The sequence below is a fragment of the Panthera onca genome, chromosome D1 (genome assembly GCF_046562875.1).
Source record: "Panthera onca isolate mPanOnc1 chromosome D1, mPanOnc1 haplotype 2, whole genome shotgun sequence".
NCBI lineage: Eukaryota > Metazoa > Chordata > Mammalia > Carnivora > Felidae > Panthera > Panthera onca.
The window spans coordinates 96,867,228-96,887,492 of NC_138348.1; the positions used below are offsets into that span (position 1 = coordinate 96,867,228).

The 20,265-nt window shown below is 39.5% G+C and overlaps 1 protein-coding gene across 3 annotated transcripts in view; it reads right to left on the minus strand.

Moving 5' to 3' along the window:
• TBCEL (tubulin folding cofactor E like) overlaps positions 1–16,982 on the minus strand; it is a 76,176-nt gene extending 59,194 nt beyond the window's left edge. For 2 of the 3 annotated variants that reach the window (XM_078432860.2, XM_060605052.3), the window contains exons 1-2: positions 16,869–16,982; positions 1,550–1,657 (exon numbers count right to left, since the gene is read on the minus strand). The gene's annotated coding sequence lies outside the window, so the exon portion shown is untranslated. The remainder of the gene's footprint in view (positions 1–1,549; positions 1,658–16,868) is intronic. The other variant, XM_060605053.3, reaches the window with a different exon arrangement.
• Between the last annotated feature and the right edge of the window lie 3,283 nt (positions 16,983–20,265).

Below are 20,265 nucleotides of genomic sequence, written 5' to 3' on the forward strand. Positions count from 1 at the left end.
AAACATAATTACTCTGTGGGATATATTTTTCCCTCCAGGAATGACTAATTAATGAATGGATGAAGGTCTATTAATAAGCTTCTTTCTAAATAATTGTTTTTTAAAAATGTAAGTGATAGATATTCCAAATTTTTAAAAATTTCCAGTTGAAAATCAGTGAGAGACCTATAATCCCATGTAGTTTCCATGTAGATGTAGTTTCTTGTTTATTACGTAAGCTAGCATGTAAATAGGTGTTATCAAAAGCTATTGATATCGGAAGCACATCATATCATATTAGAGCCACAGCCAGAGCAAGAAGCTGTGGTCAACAGATGTAGCAAGTAGGTTAAGCCTGAGGATGCACCTAATAGTGTGTATTTTTTCTGGGCCATTTTCCCATGCTATGGAGATACATAACTTTTTAACGAAATTAAATTACTTTTAGGTAGTTGCGCAACCTGCCTTTTTGCTAAATAGCTCATGAAAAACTTTCTATACCAATAAATACATATCTACATAATAATCATTTTTCAGGTTTGTAAAGTATTCCATTAAACAATCTTTTGCCACTGAAGTCATGAATGACAGCTATCTTGCCCGTAAAAATACTTCAGGGACATTGTCCAAGGCAATACAATTAAGCTAGACAGTCTCATCCTGTATGGCAGATCTAATTTCATTTATCATAAAGTATGCATACCTGTAATTTTATCTCACTTAACCTCCTCTGACCATTATGTACTATACCTTAGTGGATGCCTTCTTGGGATGAAAAGTAAGGAAAATAAGCTAATTAAAGTTTCAGAATGAGTCTGTAGAATTATAGTTCACCAATTCATAAATTTACTCTAAGCATTCCAAGTGCAAAACTTGACCGTGGCTGATAAATCCATTATCATAATACACCATGCCACAGTTTCACAGCCTACTAAGAACCACCCTGTTTCTCAGTCTCTCAACTGCACACTAAACTACACCCAAGTGTAATAATGTGGCATATCAACTTTTTGGTAGAAGATTAAAAAAAAAAAAAAAATCCAACACTGCCAAATGAAATGTGAATTCAGACTCCTGGTCAGTCCTTGGGTTATGCTTTTAGTGGGGCACTGCTTCCCCTTCACGTACCACATCACTTTGCTTCACCTTAAGAACATGACAGACCTTAAAATATCTAACCCAAATTCTTTACTTCACTATAGTCGTGACGCCAAAGATGTCTAAAACTGTGACTCCGTGTTACCAGTGAGTACAGCTTCAGAGCTGTCTATGTTGTCTATGAAAGAAATATATTGTATATGAGGCATGTTTAATGTTGGACAAAAAGTCCGTTTTCTCATCTACAGCCACACAGTAGCAAACAGGACTGCCCCTCCTGGGCATGGTCTACTGGACATAAACACAGCACTTGACAGGTCTTATCTAAATGCTCTAGCCCAAGAATTTTACGATTTTGATGAAAAAGTAGTTAAAAAAAATTAAGAACATACCGCTATTAAAAAAAAAATAAAATGCAAACATACATACACACATACATAAAAAGAAAACACTGCTATTTAGACTTAAGTACCTCTTTATGTGAAAATATTTCTAAGCACTTCTTCCTTGATTTGCAGTTTCTTACTGTCCAGAAATGTTGGCTTAAGCCAGTTGTCTATATCCTATGAAATCATGCATTCTGAAATTTACAAAAAAAAAAAAAAATCACTTTCCTCAGTTACAATAACAGTGAAAAAAGCTCAACATTCACTATATCCTTTACTTCAATGGCTTCCAAGGAGAGTTCCACTCTTACTCCCCATCTCAACCCCTTCACAAACAAATTTGCATCCAACCCTACCTTTCCATATGGCAAGATTCCATTTGGGAAAATCTCAAAGCTTTAATGTCTCACTCACTCAAAATTCAGGAGGTAGATACATTTGCTCTTGAGTCAATGTTCTCCAAAAGCCAAGTCTCCCCACACCGAGATTAACAATCTTTTAAAGGCTAGTAATTTCCATAACCACCCTCTGAAATAGACAAACTGACACTTATCTCTGTTTACAGGACACGAAACTGAGCTGACTTGCTTGAGTTTCCACGGCCCAACCAGCATGCTAAGTCATACTTTCGGTACCCCTAATCTGTTGAGTCATGCTATCTTTACTCAAAAAAAAAAAAAAAAAAAAAAAAAAAAAAAAAAAAAAGGTATATTTCATGTCAACAGTATATGACACCATGCACAAATCATAGAAACACAACTTATTAAAATAATCGAAAACGATCATAGCCAAAACATGCCTTGTAACCACATCAGGGGGACTGAACCACAAAACTAAGCAGCAGGGCTAGTCTCGTCACCAAAGGGGCAAAAATTATTTTTAACTTCTCCTTCCCACCAAAAAGCAATGGATATTAGTCTCTTGAACAGAGTAGTTTTCATCAGAAGAAAATCACATATGCATGCTATCTTTCAACTGTGAATACACAAGTTTAAGGTCATTACTCAGCTGAATACAGAAGAGATTACCCCCATTATCTCTCCTCCTGAACACCTACAAAAGCTATTAACTTAAAGCAAGGCCTCACTAGGAACAAACTACTAGTACATCACTCTGCAAGCAGCCTTATAGCAGAATTTACACACCATTCCAACACATAACCAGGGATTGCCAGGATGTTAAACAGCAGCTACACAGAAAAGTTGCAAAGTTTCCAGATCACTAGCCTCTTCCACATTTAGTGCTATGGTGGTTTGCCCAGTGGTAGGTAACATGTGCTGTTTCTAAAAACCAAACTGCCTGGAGGTAAATCAGAACTGACTCTACTGCTCTGTGTGACTGTGGGCAAGTTACTTCGGTTCTCGGAGTCTCCATTGCCTCATCCATAAAAAAGAGTAACAGAGAGCCCCCAGCTCCCAGCTCATACGGTTGCTAAAGAATGGAGACAATATGGGTAATAAGTGTTTAGCACAGTGCCTGGCACCTAGAAAACACTTAATAAATATCCACTTACTATAGTTTCTACTGCCACAGCTATTACTACTCCCATCACCACCCAGGAAGCATGGTAGCATTAATGTACAGCTGGGGGGACTTACTTGTAACTTTGTTAAATAGATTTGATCTAACTGTTTTTGGTCCCAGGACCATGCCAATTAATGCCAATTAGTGACTCAGGCAATAAAAATGTCTGACACTTCTAATGTCATTCCTCCTTAACTGGAAGGTCTTTCCCCTTCTTCTCTAAATTTTATGTATTCTTCAATATCTTGCTCAGAATAAACTTCACAGATACCTCCTGCCATAATGGTCCTTTTCCTTTGAGCTGAGCTCAGGGTATCTACTGCCTAAAATTTTCAGCAGGCGATTAATCAGTCACGTTAGCATGGTATCATTTTTGTCCTACATGCCATTATTATTTAACTTTGGCCCAGTAATGTGATTTTCATGGGTTTATGTCTCATGGCCTTCGATTGTATAGCTCTTGAGGGTAAGGACCATATCATAATGTTTCTTTGTATCTATCAAGGACTGGACCTTTACACATAATCGGCACTCTATAAATGTGCTAATCAATGAGTTTTCTAATCACTTTTGATTGTGGATATCAAATGTATTTTACAAAACAAAAAAAAGCAGTTTTATTAATAAACTCTGAGACCAGAGTCCTTGTGAACAAAAATGTTTCATAGCTACTGAAATGCATAATTATGTCTACCTCTCCATGGAGATTCCAAAAATAAGAGATGAAATGATACAGCAATGAATCAGGAGCAGTCAGAAATATTTGCTACCTAGCACAAGTTAAATTCTCCTGCAAAAATATAGTCACAACAAATTTAATACTGATTATTTTAGTATCCATATTAATACTTCACATTTTATATGCAAAAGCTAGTGATTTATGCCATACTTGAGAACAGGCACTGTTTAGTAACGAAAGATGAATATATGTGCCTTTCTGGTGAGAATGTAAAATGGTATAGCTGCTGCAGAAAACAGTATGACAGTTCCTCAAAACATTAAACTTATAATTTACCATATGACCCAGCAATCCTACTTGTGGATACATAAAAAAAGGACTGGAAGCTTGGACTTGAAAAGATACTTGTGTATCAGTGTTCATAGCAGCATTATTCACAATAGCCGAAAGATGGAAATGACCCCAATATCCGTGGATGGATGAATGGATAAGCAAGATGTGGTGTGTATACAGATAATGAAATATTACTCAGCTTTGAAAAGAAATTCTGACACATGCTACAACATGGGTGAACTCCGAAGACATAATGTTAAGTGAAAGAAACCAGATATAAAAGGACACATACCATATGATTACACTTATATGAGGGATCTATAGTAGCCAAATTCACAGAGAAAGAAAGTAGAATGATGGTCGCCAGGGACTGGGGAGAGCGAAGCATGAGGATTCCTGATTCATGGGGACAGAGTTTCAATTTAGGAACGTGAAAAAGTCCTGGAGATGGATGGTGTTGATAGTTGTAGAATAACGTGAATATACTTAATGCCACTGAACCATATACTTTAAAATGGTTAATGGGGTGCATGGGTGGCTCAGTGGGTTGAGCATCCGACTTTGGCTCAGATCATGATCTCACGGTTCGTGGGTTCGAGCCCCGCGTCAGGCTCTGTGCTGACAGATCAGAGCCTGGAGCCTGCTTTGGATTCTGTGTACCCACCTCTCTCTGCCCCTCCCCCACTCATGTTCTGTCTTGCTTTGTCTCTCAAAGATAAATAAATGTTTAAAAAAATTTTTTAAATGGTTAAAACTGCATTTTATCTTATATTTTACCACGATATAAAATATTTCAAAAAATTATGGAACATATGCCATACACACACACAGTGTGTATATATATATTTATATATATTTATATTTTTATATATTTACATATTACATATTAATATATATGTATTATATATGTATATGTATTATATATTTATAATATTATAAATATATTTTTATATATTTATATATTATAAGTTTATATTTATATATTATGAATTTATATTTATATATATGTATATTTATATATATATAAATAAGATGAACATAGAGCAAGTCCCAAAATTCTGGTTATTACTCCTCCAGCACACTTACCAAATTAGTGCCAACAATTCACTTAAGAATGTGAAACAGTGAGTAAAGGATAAACTAGCCAAGTCTCAATAAATCCATTTTGCGAGAGGTTTGATTTATAAAGTATACAATCTTCATTAATCGCTTTCTTGGACTCCTTTACTAACAATGTTCATGTGGACAAACAGCACTAACGGATAAGGGGCTAACAGAGTCAGCATTTCTAAAACTTCCAGAAGAAAAGGAAAAAGAAGAAAAGAAAAGAAAAGAAAAGAAAAGAAAAGAAAAGAAAAGAAAAGAAAAGAAAAACTTCCAAAGGGCACTTGACTTTATAAAACTCATGCCTTAAATTACTAATAGTACCTATGAGAAACTGTGTTCATCACACAAGAGTCACAAGAATAAGGATTTAATAATTTACATTTGTTTTCAACATTTGAAGAGTTATAATTCTTTCCTAAAATTCTTTGCCCATTTAACTATGAACTAAATAACAATACTGTGATAATAAGTAAAAACCTCAAATAAGAAGTGTTTTTACTGAGATGATGGCATCTGACAATCAGAACTGAGCATCTGAGACATCCTTGGTATTATTCTCTTAAAATGTTATGAAGACATGTGCAAGCATGGGAGAAAAGAAAAAGGACTGAAGACAAGGGTTTCCTGAAACACTGCGTCTCTCACAAGACTTCATAGCGTAGTCGAGTGTCATTATTATAGAATTCATTATTTGCAAATTCACCTATTCAATAAAGTTTGTTTGTGGCCCCCAAATCCATACTTGCAGCTCACAGGCACGTGCAGATATTAAGTTGAATCGCCCACCGTGCACGTATCCAGCTGAGATAGAACAAGGTAGCACTCTGCCATCCTGCTTCAGCTCTCACACTGTAAGCAAGCACCCTTTTTGCGATTTAGCACCATGTTTTTCATATTCTTCTGTTTTCATTATTACGATGGCTCTGAAGTGTCCTGCAGAAGTGCTGTCTAGTGTTCTTACACACAAGAAGCCTGTGATGTGCCTTATGGAGAAAAGACTGTTAGATACGATTTACTCAAACACGAACCGTACTGCTATGCACTCGGAACTCAAAGTTAAGAGATCAACAATATATGTTGAATAAAATGTCTTTAAACAGACACACATATAAAACAAGGTTATGTATTGATCAGTTGACAAAAATGTGACCAGAACTGGCAGGAACCTAACCTTGTATCTCCCACAGGAGCAATGGTTCCACATTGACTCATTCAGTGTTCACGGCAACTCTATATAAGTACCGTAAGTACAAAGTGTACTTTGTTAAAGAAAACAACTCGGGGGGTTGGGAGCGGCTGGGAAGAGAGGGGTGGAGATCAATGGAATCGAAAAGACGGCCCAGAAACAGGCCCATGTAAATATGGCAGGAAATGGCAAAGAGATCAGTAGGAAAACATGAAACTTGAGTAACTGATCCTGGGACAAGTGATTATCAATATGAGAAAGGGAAAAGTGAATACTTCCCTCACAACATAGAAAAACTCAACTCAAGCCTTATCCTTATGAAAAGAAAACAGTTATTTTTTTCTAACAGGAGAAGAACTTTAAAATCTTGATTTAGGGAAATATTTCATAAACATAAAGAACCATAAAGGAAAGGTTGGCCAGTAAAATAAAAAAAACTTTTGATCAAAAGACATTAAACATGAAAACACATAAGACAGAAACTGGAAAAAGATGCTTCCAACACATGTAACTAATACGGAGAATTCCTAAAAATAGTGAGAAAGAGAAAAACAATCCAATAGAAAATGACAAAAGATATGAACACATTATTTAACAGAAGATAAAATTCCAATGACTAATACATATATGTAAAAGATGTTCAAGCTTAATAATATTCAGAAACAAAAATTAAAATATCAATGGAATATTATTTTATATAAATTAGCAAAACTTACAAACTCTGACACTACCAAAGTACTGGAGAAAATGTGGAAGAACACAAACTCTTCCATTGATACTGGGAGTACAAATACCTTAATAAAAACTGGTAAAAATACCTTGGAAAACACTTTATCACTGTCTAGTTAAGTTGAAGATGCACATATCCTGTGATATGGCAATTCTACTTCTCAGTGTAAACTGTATAGGAACTTGTACAAGTGTACAAGGAGACAAGCGTAAGAATGTTCACAACAACAATACTGTGTTAAATTATGAAAATCCTGACCAAATAAAGGCCTTTACATCCAAAAACAGGCTTGAATAAATTATGCTATATTCATAAAATGCAATGTTACACAGCAATGGAAACTAATAGTTCTCTGGTTTTCTCATCAACATAAATGACTTTTAAAATCAAGAAATCTAAGAGACAAATAAATGGAAACATATTCCATGCTCATGGATTAAAAGAATTAATAGTTAAATGTTCATGCTACTCAAAGTAATACAGATTCAATGCACTACCTATCAAATTCCAAAGGCATGCTTCACAGAACTAGAACAAATAATTCTAAAATTTGTATAGAACTACAAAAGACCTGGAATAGCCAAAGCAATCTTGAGAAAGAAGAAGAAAGCTGGAAATATCATGCTACCTGATTTCAAACTAGACTATAAAGCTACAACAATCAAAACAGTATGGTACAGACAAAGGGGATTAAGAGTACACGTATCCTAATGAGCACTGAGAAATGTACAGAATTGTAGAATCGTTATATCGTACATCTGAAACTATCATAACACTGCATGTTAATTATACTTCAATTTTTAAACAATTGATTTGAATTTGGTATAAAAACAGATACACAGATCAGTGGGACAGAACTGAGAGCCCAGAAATAAACTCACACATATATGGACAATTAATCTCTGACAAAGAAGTATACAATGAGGACAGTCTTCAATAAATAGTGCTGGGAAAACTGGACAGCTACATGCAGAAGCATGAAACTATATCACTATTTTACAACTCAAATGGATTAAAGGCTTGAATGTAAGACCTGAAACCACAAAATTCCTGGAAGAAAACATAGATGGTAAGCTCCTTGACTCAGTCTTAGCAATGTCTTTGTGGATCTGACTCCAAAGGCAAGGGAAACAAAAGCAAAAATAAACAAATGGGACTATGTCAAACTAAGAAGCTTATGCACAGTCAAGGATATCATCATCAAAACGAAAAGGCAGCCTACTGAATGGGCGAAGAGATTTGCAAACATGTATGTGACGAGGGGTTAATACCCAAAATATACAAAGAACTCACACAATTCAACAACAACAAAAAATCCAAACAACCCAATTAAAAAATGGACAGAGGATCTAAATAAACATTTCTCCAAAGAAGACACACCATATGGCCAATAGGCACATGAATGCTCATCATTACTATTAGACAAATGTAAACAAATCAAAACCACAATGAGATATCATTTAACACCTGTTACAATGACTATTATCAAAACGAAAAGAAACAGCATGTGTTAGAGAGGATATGGAGAAGAGGGAACCCTCATAACGCTGTTGGTGGGATTGTAAATTAGGGCAGCCACATGGAAAACAATATGGAGATTCCTCAAAATATTAAGAAAAGAACCACCATATGATCCAGCGATCCTACTTGTGGATATTTATCCAAAGAATACAAATATACTAATTCAAAAATATATGCACCCTTATGTTCACTGCAGCATTATTTACAATAGCCAATATATGGGAACAACCTAAGTGTCCACTGATAGATAAATGGATAAATAAGATGTAGTATATTTATACAATGGAATACTATTTAGCATAAAAAAGAATGAAATCTTGCCATTTGGGACAACATGGATAGACTTCAGGGTATTACACTAAGTGAAATAAATCAAACACTGCATGATGTCACTCAAATGTGGAATCTAAAAAACAAAACAAATGCCCAAACAAAACAAAAATAAACTCATAGAGAGGATTGTGGTTACGGGGGTGGGAAATGGGTGAAGGGGGTCAACTGGTGATGGATGGTAACTAGACCTGTGGTAGTAACCACTCTGTAGCGTATGCAGATGTGAATTACAAAGCTGTATACCAGAAATTTATATTAAAAAAAAAAAAAAAACACTGTATTTCAAGCTGTATTACAAAGCTGTAATCATCAAGACAGTATGGTTCTGGCACAAAAACAGACACTCAGATCAATGGAACAGAACAGAGAACCCAGAAATGGACCCACAAACATATGGCCAGCTAATCTTTGACAAAGCAGGAAAGAACATCCAATGGAATAAAGACAGTCTCTTCAGCAAATGGTGCTGGGAAAACTGGACAGCGACATGCAGAGAAATGAGCCTGGACCAGTTTCTTACACCATACACAAAAAGAAACTCAAAATGGATGAAAAACCTAAATGTAAGACAGGAAGCCATCAAAATCCTCAAAGAGAAAGCAGGCAAAAACCTCTTTGACCTTGGTCACAGCAACTTCTTACTCAACACACCTCCAGAGGCAAGGGAAACAAAAGCAAAAATGAACTATTGGGACCTCATCAAAATTGCACAGCAAAGGAAACCATCAGCAAAACTAAAAGGCAACCGACAGAATGGGAGAAGATATTTACAAACCACATATCAGATACAGAGTTAGTATCCAAAATCTATAAAGAACTATCAAACTCAACACCCAAAAAACAAATAATCCAATGAAGAGATGGGCAAAAGACACGAATAGACACTTCTCCAAGGAAGACATCCAGATGGCCAACCGACACATGGTAACAAGCTCAACATCATTCATCATCAGGGAAATACAAATCAAAACCACAATGAGATACCACCTTACACCTGTCAGAATGGCTAACATTAACAATCCAGGCAACAACAGATATTGGTAAGGATGTGGAGAAAGAGGATCTCTTTTGTACTCCTGGTGGGAATGCAAACTGGTGCAGCCACTCTGGAAAACAGTATGGAGGTTCCTCAAAAAATTAAAAATAGAACTGCCCTACGACCCAGCGATTGCACTACTAGGTATTTATCCAAGGGATACAGGTGTGCTATTTCGAAGGGACACATGCACCCCCATGTTTATAGCAATATTATCAACAATAGCCAAAGTATGGAAAGAGCCCAAATGTCCATCAACAGATGAATGGATAAAGAAGATGTGGTATATATACACAATGCAGTATTACTTGGCAATCAAAAAGAATGAAATCTTGCCATTTGCAACTACGTGGATGGAACTAGACAGTATTATGCTAAGCAAAATTAGTCAGAGAAAGATAAATATCATATGACTTCACTCATATGAGGACTTTAAGACACAGAACAGATGAACCTAAGGGAAGGGAAGCAAAAATAATATAAAAACAGGGAGGGGGACAAAACATATGAGAGTCTTAAATATGGAGAACAGAGGGTTATGGGAGGGGTTGTAGGAGGGGAGATGGGCCAAATGGGTAAGTGGCATTAAGGAATCTACCCCTGAAATCACTGTTGCACTATATGCTAACTAACTTGGATGTAAATTAAAAAAAAATAAATTAAAAGATATTCAATAAAAAAAACACTGTTGAAAGGATAAAATAATTGTAAAAATATTTACAGTAAATTCCACTTCTACAAAATTCAAAAACAGAATTAATCATATTGTTTACGGTCACATATATATGTAATAAAAACTGTAAAGAAGTTAAAGAATAATAAACACAAAATTCAGGGTTGTGGCATCCTTGGAGGGTGGGGATGTATCATCAGCGAGGGGCACAAAGGGGGCAAAAACAGAACTCTCAGGTCTCTCTTTCAAACCTTCTCTTCCTCTACCAGTCCCCTATTTCTCTCTTCCTCTCACAGTCCCATGTAATTAATCAGCAAGGTCTATCAACAGTCCAAACACCCTGACTCCACTCAATTCTTTCTGTCCGCATTACTTTACTCTGGTTTAAGCCTTCATCAACTGCTCACTGGGACTGCTCCAATAGCTTCCTTCCTGATCTCTCATGACTATACAATCCCTCCTCCACAACAGAAGCCAAGTGATCTTTTCAAAATTTAAGTCAAATCATGTCCCTTAAATTCACCAAAGGCTTCCCTTCACACTTAGAATGAAATCCAATCTCTTTACCATGGTCTTCAGGGCTTCCTTGAATCTGTTCTCTGCTCACCTTGCTCACCGAACCTCCTCCCACCCACTAGATTTCAGCCAGCCTGGCTTTCTACTTCTCAGAACTACCAAGCTGATTCCCTCTTAAGGCATTCCCAGGAATGCCTTTTACCTGGCTCTTGGTTTTGCTGGCTTCATCTCAGTATCCAAGCCTCAAACAAATTCAAACACAAATGTTACCTTCTCGATGAGCTGCCTCTGGCCAACCCATCAAAAAGAGCCCCATTACTACCATTAATCACCATTACTTCAGCCACTTTCGTTCTTTACACCACTTACTACTACATGTTTAGTGCTTGAGTCCCTCTCCTAAGTCCCACAAAAGCTGAGATTTGTCAGTCCGGCTCAGTGTTATGGAGAGGAATATCTGGCAAAGGGCAACAAATATTTGTTGAATGAATAAAAAAGTGAATTTTACTTTGATTAAACATGATGTAATATCTTCTAGCAATGAGATGAAAATCAAGTATACCAGTGATGAGTATGACAGAATCAAAAGAGAAATTTTGAAAATCACTAGAAAAGCATTAACCTCAGATGACCTTTAAATAATCTTTTCTTAACAGTGCTAGTAATAGATCACATTCCTAAGGACCATGAATGAGTTATTAGTAAAAGTTTCACATAGCCAGTTTTGGAAATGTGTCATCTTGTTTACCTCTGTTTCTAGAAGAGCCCTGTGATTAAGAGCTCGGAGCTTCAGTTCAGCCTGAGTTCAATTACGAATCTGCACTGGACTTCGAGCAAGTTACTTACCTCTTTACGCCTGCTTTCTCATTTGTAAAATGGAACTATTAATAGCTATTCCGTAGTCATTAGAGTCACCGTGAAGATTAAATGGAAGTGTTTAAAGCATTTGGTTGTGTCTGGCATGCAGTAAGTGGTCAACAGATCATGCTGGGGAAAGTCCAGACAAATGGGACAGCTTAGAAGAGTCAACCACCAGACATCCTCTGCCTCTAGCAGAGGTGGACTAACTACCTACCATGTACCTAGAACACATGCCAGGACCAAATCCGTTCCCTGCCAAAAAGAAGTCCAATGTACACACAGGTAGTATGTAAGGATGGGAAAAGCACTCTGAGAACACCAAAGCAGTGACTCCCTTCACCGAGCTTGGCCACACACGAAACTGAGTCTTAAACGAGTCACAGGAATCCCCTAGATGAAAAAGGGGGAAAGCACGTGCAAAGGCCCAAGTAAGTCAAAGTGAGAAACTGGCTGGTGTGGTGTGTGTAAGCAGGGCTAGAAGATGATGCTGGGCGGGCAGGACCAGATGGAATGAGGCGAAGGCCCTCCGTTTAAAAGTCTGCAGTTTTCTTTAGGCAAAGGGGAGGTTAAAGGGGGCAATTTTAACATGCTAATTGAATTTAAGCACCATACAGGTCCCGTGTTAGTCTAAAATGGAAAATAAATGTTAAGCCTGAATCCTTGAAACCATGAGCAATTAACAATGACTGACGTGAAACCTATTCTCACCACTTTTCGTTACTTCCATAACCACTGCTATCATGCTGATCATTATGACCACAGCAGATAAAATTTCTTGAGCTTACTACGTGCTTTGCACTCTGTTGTTTTACACATATTACCTCATTCAACTGTCACTTTCCCTTATGAATGATACTATTATTACTGCCACTTTATATATCAGAAAAGCAAAGTTAATGTCAGATGGCTAATGAGTAAAGGTAACAGAATTCAAATCTAGGCTGCCTGACTGCTAAGCCCTAAAATTAAACCAATCTGCTGAACTGGTATTACTCAGCTCATTTACATCATTTGCACCAAAATTACGTGTGTACCTACTGTAATTTAAAGCATCATGCTAGGTAAGTGATTCTCAAATTTTACCGTACAGAAGACTCGCCTAGGCAAATTCTAAGATTCTGATTCAGTAAGTCTAAGGTGGAATTTTTGGAGACCTGCAATTTTAACCATAAATTCAGTCAATTCTGATTCACTTGGTCCATGAACTCTGATAAACCCTGTGCTAGGTGTCCTAGAGGTTCGAGGACATTTGGGCCTCCTGTCCTCTATGAATTTATAATCCAAAAGGGGTAAAAAAAAAAAAAAAAAAAGAAAGAAAGAAAACACACAAATATCACAAAGCAATGTAGGAAAAGTAGTATTGGCAAAACAGGCAAGAAAGACTTCAAGGAAGAAGATGATAAAATGATGTAATAAAATGATGAGTAGGAATTCATGAAGAACACATTTCCCAGATTTTTAGGAATCAAGTTAAAAAAGAAAGTACAATGAGTAGACAGCTTGGCGGGAACAGAGGATCTGCATTTAGGAATGGAAAAACAGGGTCAGGATAAAAGTAGCCACTCCAGAATACCGTCAATGTCAACTTAAACAGTGTAGACTTTATCCAGTGCTGGCACTAGGAAGTTAATGGTTTTGGAGAAGAGAAATGATAAATTAGGGCATTGTTCTTGGGAAGAGTACTCTGATGAAGTTGTGTGAGATCAAGTAGAATGAGAGTAACAGACAATGGGAACAGTGAGGCTGTTAGCATTCTAATTGCAAAGAAATCCAAGTCAAGAGAGGGTAACGAAAAAGATTAAAAAGGGAGGAATAGCAACTCTTAATGACTCATTGCATGTAGGGCAAAGGCAACAATCACGGCTGATCGCTTCACTCCTTAGGTCCTTTATCACTGTCAGTTTCCGGTTTCTTTTTAGAAATTCTTCTTATATGCCTAACTAGACTAAATATATAAAGAGTTCACTTACTTTAAAGATAGCCCACAATTAAGAGGTCAATAAATAGGCCTCTGACTAGCCAAAATACATGTCACGTAGTTCATACGCTAAAAAAAAGTATTAGTATACATATAATATACATACATATATAATTGAAAGAACATTATTCAGAGCTGCACAATCTTATTTTACACAAAGTTCTAACAAATATAAGCATCTAATTTCCAAACCCAGAGAAGTATGGAAGCAAAAAGGGGAAGGGGAAAAGAGCCTACTATAGGTAGACAGACCTAAGAGTCTGAGGTTCAAGAGAAAAAAATGAAACTATAAAAAAAGCACACACAATCACTCAGGGTAAATTCTCCACAACTGTTTATTGACAGGTACACATGATTCCCAGGAAAACGAAATTAATGAGACTCTTCCTTCATGTTTCAAGCAACTACCACAAAAAGAAAGCTTTTAAACATTCTTTAAAGCCAAGGATTTCAAAAACAAATATTTACCTGATTAAAAAAAAGATCATTTTTAAAGGATGACTGATACATGCCAACACAGACCCTCTCACCAGTACCCAGGGTATAATCAATCAATCAATAAAGATATAATTTACAACACACGAAGTTTGAAGATGATTAAGAATGCTTTCATAAGGCTTCTCATCAAGAATATGGCCCCAGTGATGAAGTTTAATTTGGGCAATTCTTTTCTGATGGCTATGGCTTGGAATTCCAAGTTCCAAATAATATGAAGGCATCCTCAACAAAAATTAACACCAATAAACTGGTCTTAAATACAAACCCTATACATTTACCTCCCGAAATCAGGCGACATTATTTGACACTCAACATCAAGTAACAACAGGCTGGGTGACAACCTTTAAAAAGACTTAAACATAGCAACACATGAAGGTCTCTCTGTTCACCAATACTCACCAATATTCATTATAATACTGTTCATACGAAGACCTCATCTATTTTACAAACAGATAAAAACATTTTCGTGGGGGGAATTAAGATGTTAACTCAAAGTTATACTCAGACTTACGATTTAAGTTTAAAGTATATACTAAAACCATGTACCTGTATCTTTAATTACGTATAACTCTTATACCATGTATTATTGGATAAGAAGAGTTTAGGTTTCAGCTTGAGATTTTTTTCTAAATATGGCAGAAAAGCAAACCAATGTATATTTACAACACCATAACATTAACATTACCTTAAGTATGTTGTAGGGATAAATCAACTCAACAGGATTAGGCCTCTCATTTTCTTTGACACAGCAAAGGATGGAGACAATTAAAGCATGCACGTACTTCAGAAGTTTTATAAAATGATCAGGCCACATTAAGATACCAAAGGTTAAGATTATGGTCCAAAACACCAAATATGCTACATGTTATAAATATGTAAACAAATGAAGCGGTCAGTTGCACCTGGCTGGCTTGACCCCCCCCCCCCCCCAATCTACTTATAATCTCATCTCCTTATAATCATCCTAGCTCTGTAGAACCATACAACACCATTGTAACTTGTCAGTTAGGACACTAACTGAAGCCAAAGAACTGTGCCTTGGGACAGTGTTTTTCAAGCAGCAGCTTGTGACCCACAAATCAATTTGGTGGATTTCAGTCAGCATTTTTTAATAAAAGTGAATGGAACAGAATAGAACTTATCAGAATGTAACACATGTCCTAAGGGTAAACAGTGCTCTGCGAAACTTTTCACTCATTATATAGGTATGTACTAGATCATAATGTAAAAAGTGCTTCTTCATATGGGGCATGATGTGTAAAAAAAAAAAAAAAAAAAAAGTTTGCAAGCTCTTACCCTAGAGATCTAGCTCTAATGCCTCAGGACCCAAAGGCTGAGTGTTTTCATTAGTCCTCAGCACCTACATATAATCTCTTCGCTCCGAAGGGACTCTTGGAAACCAATTTCAGAGCTCCAGGGAAGCATACACAGAACGGGGACAGCCCCAGCTAAGCCAGTATCTGGACCTGAAAGGACCGCTAACTTGCCCGAACGACAACCCTAGGCGGTTGCCTACAAACTCCCAGTAACTTAGCAACCTTCAGACGACAGCTCCTCCTTCTTCCACTAGCTGTCAACCGTTCAACTCTTCCAACCAACTTTCCTCAACTGCAACTTCTAGGATCACTGTGCCAAGAGAAGACGGGATGAAATCTTCTCGTTTCACCAATTCCCAGAATGTCCTCCTAGGCGAGGATCTAGAACTCAATGCTCCCCATCCCCAACAAAGAATGAAGCTCCACGGAGATCCTTACATTGGCCCCCCTCCCAGATCCCAGGGCCGGGTACCCTCCTCTCAGGCCCCATCTTACTCCAATTCCCTCCTTCTCAAAGTCTCCCAATGTGAGGGCAAAACGATTCTCCCCAGGGCCCTTGTTAAACTACCGCGTCCTTTCATCAGCCCCTGGAAGGAGCAGGCCTAGCGTCCCAGCGGCCTGGAAATGCCCGCCCGCCCCGTTCCCCACCAAACCTCCCGGGGGACACGTCCTCTACTCCCCCCCAACCCCCACCCCATACACTGGTTCGAAGACAAAGTTTCCTATTTCCCCCGCAGCCCCAGACCCGTCTCCATCTCCTACCAGCCAGAGGGCATCTTTCCAACCCCCACGCCCCTAGGGCAAGGCAAGAAGCCCGGAGCCTCCCAGGAACTCGGGCTCCCCCCCAACCCAGCCCTCCGCCTCCTCCCAGCCCAGGGCCCTCCCCGCGCCTCCCCAGCCAGGCCTGGCCCCGTCCTCCCTCCAGCCGCGGGCAGGTGGCCCAGCCCTCCCCTCCTCCCAGGCAGGCCTCGTCCGGCTCCGAGTTCTTCCCGGCGTCCCCCCCCCCCCCCCATACTGCGCCCCAGCAGGAGCGGCCCTCCGCGCCTCGGCTCCGGAGGGGAGCTCCCGGGGCCTCGAGAAGCCGGCACTGCCGGCGGGCCCGGGCTCCACTCACCCCTCAGCCCGGGAGGCGGGGGAGCTGCTGCGGCGGCTCCTCGGGCTGCGCCTCTCCTCCCCCCTCCCGGCCACCGCCGTCGCCGCCGCCGCTCGGCCTCCGGCCTGGTCCCGGCCGGCCCCGGCCCGGCTCCGCTTCACCTCGTCCCCCACTCTGGCCGCCGGAGCCCAGTGTCCTGCATTGACCCGGAAGCAGCTTTCGCGGCCCAACAACAACACGTGACCCCGCCGCACGTGTCACGTCCGCTGCGTGAAGGGGAGGGGGCGCCGGCGGAGCGGGTCCTCGGCAACCGAGCTCGGGTTGCCATGGCGACGGGGAGGTCTTTAAGGGCCTGGTAGTCTCTACAAACACACTGCACCTGCTCTTTCTCTTGGCCCTCGTGAGGAGACACCTCAGGTGCCAAGCAAGAGTGAATTGTCACATCAGAGTGAGGTAGGGGCGGGTCAGAGCAGAACCTGGGCAGCTGGGAAGGCTGCTGCCTTGCAGAAAGGAGCCTTGGGCTGAACCTTTCCGGACTGACCTGGAATTTTGTCCCGGCCTTGGCACCGGTTTGCTGCGTGACCCTGATTAACTCACTTCCTGCCTCTGGCTTCAGTTTCCTCACTAGGCGAGTTCACGGCTGTAATCTAATAAAGTCCCAGGATGCTTTTGCATCGGGATGTGGTCGCACTCACTCTGGCCTTGATTCTGCGTCCCCTTTGCAAGGGCCTCTGGCATCCTGAGTTTTCAAATGCTCCCAGCACCGATGGAGAGACCCCCGCTTTCCATTCATTGGGCACCTTCTAGGCACACTGTACATGGGCTGTTTCTAATGTTCACAACTCGCAAACGTAGGCATTTTGTAGAACCGAGAACTGAAGTTCACAGACGTTAAGCGATCTGCCCAAGACCGCCCAGTTAGGAAAAGTGATCCGGCTGAGATTTGAATCCAGGTCAGTCTGGTGCCAGAGTAAAAGTCCATGCACTTCACATTATGACATGCTATTGCTTCAGCCCCATACACCTTATCTGTGGCTGTTGGGCTGTGATTGCTTATGTACTTTTTTGTCCCTTTCTTTTGCAAGGGCGTATATGGAATAGGGATGGTGTTGGCTGATCTTGAAGAGAATTCAGCCTTGTATGGATGTGTCAGCTGACGTGCTAGGAGTTGCAAGGTTCTATGTGCTACACACATAAGATGTGTGTGCTTTTATGTGGCGTGTGTCAGGGAGCTGGGGAGGAGTTGTGATATGTATATATGTATGTATGTGTATATATATGTATATTGGTTCCTAGAGTGGGGGGTAAGGACCCAATGGCGGCTTATTACCATCAGCAATTAGGTACTTCTCTCGTTTTGTTTTGTTTTGTTTTGTTTTGTTTTGTCTTACCCCATGTGTAGAGCTTAGAGAAGTTGAGGCAGGGAGCCCAAAAGAGCTGGTTAAAGAAAATACTTTGAGGATCAAGGGGAGGGTGAGCCAAGCAGTGTGGCTTAGGTTGCTGAGATGGGGACATTCCTCCTCCTTCTGCAGAGAACAGAGCAGTGCCCTCAGAGTACCTCAAAGTACCGTCAGTGGCAAGGACCAGAGAAGAACAAAGTGATAAATGCACAGAGGAGGAAGAACAAGGTGAATGCTGCGTGGATATTTTGTTAATAGACTTCCTTGTGAGCTCAGGTACCACTGGGGACACACAGAAATACTTGGGAGGGTAGATGTCCTGTGAGCAACTAGAAAAAGGCAAGAAATGTGGATCATGAGTGCACAATGTATATAAACATATACATGAGTGATGCCTTTGACTGGGTGTGATTCGTTATATATGTCTTTGTCTCTTTGAGATATCTTTGAGTCATTTTGCCTTTGTTCCCATCTCTCCCCTTAATGAGCCAACTCCTAAAGACAAGATCCATTTTCTCTACCCTTCTCCTGTCTATCTCCATAAGGCAGCCAATCCTATGTTTCTAAAACTCCTATCTCATCATGTTATATACCCTGGAATGTAAAATCCTTCTGAGGTGAAAATCATAGTTATTAACATGCTCCTCAAGGCTTTTCATGGTCTGGAACCCTGCTGACTTCTCCAGTCTCATCTTTTTGTCCTTTTATCCTCTTCCTTTATACTCTCTGTTCAGCCTGGTAGCCGCTAGCCACAGATGGCTATTTAAATTTAAATTAATTAAAACTAAGTTAAATTAAAATTGCATTTCCTGAGTGACATGACACTAGCCACATTTCAAGTGCTCAGTAGCCCTAGGTGACTGGTGGCTATCATAAGGGACTGTGCCGATACATTTTTATCATCACAGAAAAGTCTTCCGGCAGTGCTGCTCTACACCCTCAATTCCTCATGTGTGATACATTCCGCGGGAATTCGCTCAGTTAAGCCCTTTGCTTGCAAAGTTATTCTTCCAGCTCCTTGAATCTGAAAATGATACACAATTGCTTATTTTGTTGTCTCCTTAATAAGCATGTAAACCTCACTGAAGGCAGGAGCTAGGTCTGTCTTGTTCCCCATTGACTCTCCATTGTCTCTAAAGGATTGTCCTGTAGAAGGAGAGAGACGATGTCAAAGCAAGAGGCAAGGATAGAAAGACAAATTTCTGGTCTTTTTAAATACATTGTTGATAATTTAATTGTTTTGACCCAGAAATAGCAATTTCATATGACTCAACCTAATAGTAAGGAAGAACTTTGGAAGAATTGGAGCTGCTTCAGTTGGTTCTAATGAGTTCCCTGTCGCTGGAATGTCTTAAGCAAAAGCAGAATCTGTTAGAACCATCTGTGAATAATTCCAGGATTGGGTAGACTGGTTGACCAGTATAATTCGAAGAATCTAAATCTGTTGTGCTCCAACTGAGTCTTTAATTCAAGGGTTGAGTATGTCATAACAACAATCACAGCTAACTAAAATCTAGGTACCAGATACTGCTCAAGAGATTTCACGTAGATTATCTCCTTAATCCTCACAATGATCGTATAAATTCAGTTTGGTACCATCGGATTTACCAAGTGAGACCCAGGTTAAGTAATACACCCAAAACATAGAGCTAGTAAATAGCAGAGGCTGAATTCATATTTAGGTCAGTCTGACACCAGAATCTAAGCTCCTAATAACGCTGTAATTACAGGATATCATTCTATCATGAAGTTTCAGTCACATATTTGCATGTCCTTTTAATGCAACACATGTTGGTTTTATAATGGATATATTTCTTGTACTTAGCTAGGTGGTGTGGGGAAAACAAAGACAGATAAGGCATGGTTCCTACAGTGTGGTCCGGAAGACAATGCATAGCCTCAAATACAGTGATACAGAATAATTTATAGGATATTATTTTAAAAAGGGCAGGGGCACCTGAGTGGCTCCGTTGGTTAAACGTCCGACTTTGGCTTGGGTCATGATCTCACGGTTCGTG